Source organism: Hylaeus anthracinus, unplaced genomic scaffold, assembly GCF_026225885.1.
Source record: "Hylaeus anthracinus isolate JK02 unplaced genomic scaffold, UHH_iyHylAnth1.0_haploid 18983, whole genome shotgun sequence".
In the NCBI taxonomy this organism is placed as follows: Eukaryota; Metazoa; Arthropoda; class Insecta; order Hymenoptera; family Colletidae; genus Hylaeus; species Hylaeus anthracinus.
In genome coordinates this window covers 1-5,493 of record NW_026534808.1, presented here as the reverse complement: position 1 = coordinate 5,493, position 5,493 = coordinate 1, and the positions used below count along the sequence as shown (strand labels likewise).

Sequence of the window (5,493 nt, the reverse complement as noted above, 5' to 3'; positions counted from 1 at the left end):
ATATGACATATCAATATATGAATATATGAATGAATACATGATAATACATACACATATGAAATATTGACATATGACATATCAATATATGATAATAAATACACGTATGACAATATATATGATAATAAATATATGATAATAAATACACGTATGACAATATATATATATATATATATGATAATAAATACACGTATGACAAAATATATATATATATATATAAATGCACGTATGACAATATATATTGTATCGATGTATGTATCGTAGTCAAACTTCATAGATGTGCATGTTGTAACAGTACCGGAGCAAAGTGAGATGCGCAATTCGGTAACGCAACGTAAAACGTAAAACATCGTGCACGTATTACTTATCAATAAAGCGAAAGAAACTTTTGTTGGATCTCGTTAAACAGTTCTCGCGAACGATCCAACGTGAATCGATCCTAGCAAGTCCTGGATCACCGGTCCACCGCCCTAGCCCCGTACACCGCCCCCGAAACCCGGTCGCCGCGCAATTCTTATTTACCTTTCTATCGCGGCATTAATAAACGCGACGTCGATCGGCAGAAAACGAGTAATCCGTTCGGAAAAATCGACAACACCGAATCGGTTCCGTCTTTAAATCGGCGCGCACCGACGTTGTCGGTGCCGTTAGTCGAATTGTCGCGTTTTCCGCGAACAAGTACTCCCGCTGATTGCCGTTTCAATCGGTGGAATCGAAAATCAGCGGGGCGAGGAGAAAGGAAACAGAGCCCTTCGGGCTCGCAACGTATAATCGGGAACAGAAGTGTACACATTGAGAGGTCGGTATCGCTCCCTGGATCCCGGGGAGACGAAAGAACGCTCGCGGTTTAATGCTCCGAGCTCGGTCGAGACAAGCTGAGCAAACACTTTTCGCGATATTACCAGGATCCGTGCCGGGCTTTCTGCGGCTTCTCCGCCCCGCCTCCCCCCTCCCCCCCCCCCCTCCTCCCCCGCACCCTCCCCCCTTCCCCCTCGCGGCTACACCCCTTCCCGCGGTCTATCGCGTGTAATGAAATAAATACTCGCCTACTCAAAAATTCACGTTCTCTCTTTGCGTACACATACATCGATCCCGTCCTCTCCTTTCTCCCGCTAATTTTCGCGGAACGGAGCTAGGGTTGTGCCCGGGGCTGGGGTCGAGTTCGGCTATTATCTCGATTCGCAATCGGTAAACGACGAACCGGAGATTTTTACGCGCGTTTGTGACGATGATATACAGGGTGTCCCAAAACTCGGGGAGGAGCCGGAAATAGGGGGGGGTAGCTGAGACGATTCTGAACAACTTTTTCCTTTGCGAAAGTGTCGTCCGAGGCTTCGTTCAGGAGATATTAGTGGAAAACTCCGAACCAATCAGAGCGCGAGTATGCCGTTGGAGCGCTCGCGGTAGCGTATGAGCGCGGCCGCCTAGCGCGTAGCCTACGCTCCACCGGCATCCTCGCGCTCTGATTGGTCAGTGTTTTCCGTTAATATCTCCTCATCCAAGCCTCGGACAACATTTTCGCTAAGGAAAAAGTTGTTTCAAATCACCTCTACTCTGTGTATACAGAGTGTCCCAAAAATGTTGTAACACCTTGAAAGAGGTGGTCCGGGAGGCGATTTGAAACAACTTTTTCCTTTGCGAAAATGTCGTCCGAGGCTTCGTTCGGGAGATATTAGTGGAAAACTCCGGACCAATCAGAGCGCGAGTATGCCGGTGGAGCGCTCGCGGTAGCGTATGATCGCGGCCGCCTAGCGCGTAGCCTACGCTCCAGCAGCATCCTCGCGCTCTGATTGGTCAGTGTTTTCCGTTAATATCTCCTCATCCAAGCCTCGGACAACATTTTCGCTAAGGAAAAAGTTGTTTCAAATCACCTCTACTCTGTGTATACAGAGTGTCCCAAAAATGTTGTAACACCTTGAAAGAGGTGGTCCGGGAGGCGATTTGAAACAACTTTTTCCTTTGCGGAAATGTCGTCCGACGCTTCGTTCAGGAGATATTAGTGGAAAACTCCGGACCAATCAGAGCGCGCGTAGACCGTTGGAGCGGCCGCGGTAGCGTATGAGCGCGACCGCCTAGCGCGTAGTCACGCCTACCGCGGCCGCTCCAACGGTCTACGCGCGCTCTGATTGGTCAGTGTTTTCCGTTAATATCTCCTCAACGAAGCCTCGGACAACATTTTCGCTAAGGAAAAAGTTGTTTCAAATCACCTCCCGAACCACCTCCTTCAAGGTGTTGCAACATTTTTGGGACACCCTGTATTACAATACGTTACGTATTACGTAATACTTCCATAACAGGCATATATTTAACAAAATAAGAACGGAGGATAATCGACTAGAAAACAGTTAAGGGAAACGGTTGCAACATTTTTAGTTTAAAATAACGAAAATAAAAATCCCCACCATGCACGTAACTATACTCGGGGCCTGTTGTACATTCTAACATGCACGCACGGGTCTTAATATCATCTTTTATCGTGTAATTTCAATTCCGATTGATGAGCAACTGTCGTTCGCTCGTCGATTCAAATATGCCTTTGAATTTTTCCTAAAAATAGGCACGAACTTTCCGGACAACCCGATAGATAGGAGTTCTGCCCATCTCTCTGTACGTAAGGCTACTAATAACGGAAAAACAACTTACCGGTAATGACGTCAGCTTTCGAAGGTAAGCCGGATCTCGAATTTCCCCCACGAGCGGTCGATCCGTGCGAGAATAATTCACCGCTTCAGTCTCGAGTGAAAATCACGTACATGTGCGCGCGTGATCACGCACACATACGTACGCGTGCACATACGTGAGTATACCAACCGATCTATGTATAAACTCTATGACGACTTTTTTAAAAACTTTCGGTGAACACGGTAATCCACAACATTACTGTACGTCGGCGAACCTTCCTGCTTCCCACAGTATCTTGTTCAAAAACCCTCTTTCTTTTTTCTTATCATTTCCTTTTTTACTTCACCGGTCACACTGTTTTCATCCTCATGCTTTTTCTCGTTCTCTCTCTCTGTCTTCCCTTGTCGCTCGCCGATATCCCTCGCCGCGTACACTTTTCCGTCGTTTTCCGCACTGATCGTAATCGCAACACTAGGCGACACAACTTAACCGGACTTTACGAGCTTCGACCGTTGATGCTCCAGCGACGAGTTCTGCGGATAAACAGGTGGAGAAACATGAAATTAATAATTGCCGTCTGGCGGACCGACGCACACGAAGGTACAGACTCCGCGTTTATTTATTTACGTGATACGAAACACGGCTGGATGCGCGATACACGCGAAAAGAACGCGTCGCGTCAACGAACCTCTTTAACGCACTGTTGCATAAAGATAGGAAGTGGTAACGACTGGGATCGAAAATAAAATTCGTTCGAATCGTCACTGATTCGAAATCGACCGAAGGAATAGTTCTCGAAGTGACATTGGTTCGTACTCGTAACGATTATCTAGATAAAATTTCGACAAAATGGACTCGATGCGAAGATGTTACTACCTTCGTGCAACGAGAACGTAACGCGGTGCATTTATGGGGAAAGTATACCTTCATGATTACGAAGAAACGCGACGCGACTTGTCGTTTCCGTTATCCTTCCGTCGGAATTGTTTATTATGCGTCACGTTTACGAACATTTAATACCGAGCAGAGGAGACACGTTCGAGAAACGGAGAGCATATGCGTGTGTGTGGTGGGGAGATGAGAAAGAGAGAAAGAGAGAGAGAGAGAGAGAAGGGGGAAGAAAGTATAAACGAGGGAGTCGGTAGCAAGTTGAGAGAAAGAAGGGAGACGAGAAGGTTCAACGAAACGAGACGAGACGAGACGAGACGAGGGGAAAAAAGAGGAGAAAGGTCGAGGGGTAGGGTGTCGGGAGAGGGTGGGGGTTGAGGGGTGAAAAGGTGATCGCGAAATGTGTCGCGGTTCCGTCGCCGGCCGAACGCCCAATTTTTTATCTTGCTTCAACCGACTGACCCTATCACCGATTAGGCGGAGCGCGTTGCACTCCACTTGTTCTCACAACTTCCGGTTCAGCTGTTCGCACAAAGATCCGCATATCTTTCGGTGGCCTGCTCTCCGCGAGAGTCTTGGCTTCTATCCCTCTATCGGCCGCTTTCTCTTTCTCTACTAGCACTCGCAATCAGTGCTGGTACACCTCGTCGAAACGCAACTGCTCGAGAATCTCGTCACTGCCACGTGGCTCGCACACGACACTGTATACCACTCGCGATTTTTCGTCGCCGTTTGAATCATCGTCGTTTCTGGCGTTACCGGTAGTGACGTACGTATCGGTGGCACCGGTGATGCTGCTACCGCGACCGCCACGGCGCTCGTTATCGCTGCCACGATGATGCAAACTTATCGGCGAGCCCGGTCTCATCGCTGTTTTATTCTACCGTCGACGTGAACCGTTATTTCGCAGTTCCACGGGATCCCGGAGGTTGTATCCTTGCTCGTAAAAGCCTAGCACAGTGCGTGTACGATGCACGCACTGTGCACGTTTCCCGCGCACTGAGCCAGCGCCGCCAGGAGAGAGAAATTGGATGACTTTCAAGATGGCAGAACGGTGAAATACAGTTTTTACGTTGCACACACCAGAGACGCTTCGGCACTCGCACACGCACGTTCGGCTTCGCCCTGTCGCGAGGATGCCCGAGAGAGTCCGCCGTTTCTTTTTTTTTTCTCTCTCTCTCTTTTCTCTTCAAAGTTTATGGTACTCGCTCGCCTTTTTTTTCTCCTCGATTCGTTTCCGCTACCTCTTTCTTCCCTTCCTTCTTTTTCTTATTTCCCGCGTATCGTTTCCATCCGTCCTCGAATAACGAGATTCACGTCGAACGAATACTAACTGAGTTTCTTTTCTCTCCTCGACGCACGATCCGCGGCTTTCACGATCATTGGCGATTTACTTTGAACCGCCGATGCATTTCTTTCCCACGCATCCAACTTCGTTTCTTGTACGTTCGCGGCGACGGCGATGGCAGCAACGGCATTGGCCCGGCAGTGTTCCTGTAACCAAAACGGTTCGCGTTCATATCTGTTCCTTTCGCATCTTTTACTAAATAGAGGATATTACATTTAGAAGCTAATTCTGTATCCTTTGGAATTCTAATTTAAACAGACATGTTCGTTCGTCGCGGGGCGATACAGTACCAACCTTGTAACTTTGCAAACTGATCTCCCTATTGCAATAACCTAGTCTCGAAATCCTAAAATATCTATCTATAATTATGACTGTGATTATTACTATTTCCGAAAAATAATTACTATCGTATAATAACGTCCGATTAAATACCGAAAATTACATTTGCAACTTAATTCTGTATTCGATCCTTTGGAATTCTAATTTAAACATATTCGCTCGTCGGGGGCCTTAAAGTACCAACCTAGTAACTTTACAAACTGATCTCCCTATTGCAATAACCTAGTCTCGAAATCGTAAAATATCGATCCGTAATTATGACTATGATTATTACTATTTCCAAAAAAATAATAATAAAT

The 5,493-nt window shown here is 47.0% G+C and overlaps 1 protein-coding gene across 1 annotated transcript in view; it reads right to left on the bottom strand.

Moving 5' to 3' along the window:
* LOC128892828 (uncharacterized protein DDB_G0284459-like) overlaps nt 1–5,224 on the bottom strand; it is a 17,253-nt gene extending 12,029 nt beyond the window's left edge. The window contains exons 1-2 of the mRNA XM_054153392.1: nt 3,970–5,224; nt 2,641–3,152 (exon numbers count right to left, since the gene is read on the bottom strand). The gene's annotated coding sequence lies outside the window, so the exon portion shown is untranslated. The remainder of the gene's footprint in view (nt 1–2,640; nt 3,153–3,969) is intronic.
* Nucleotides 5,225–5,493: the final 269 nt, after the last annotated feature.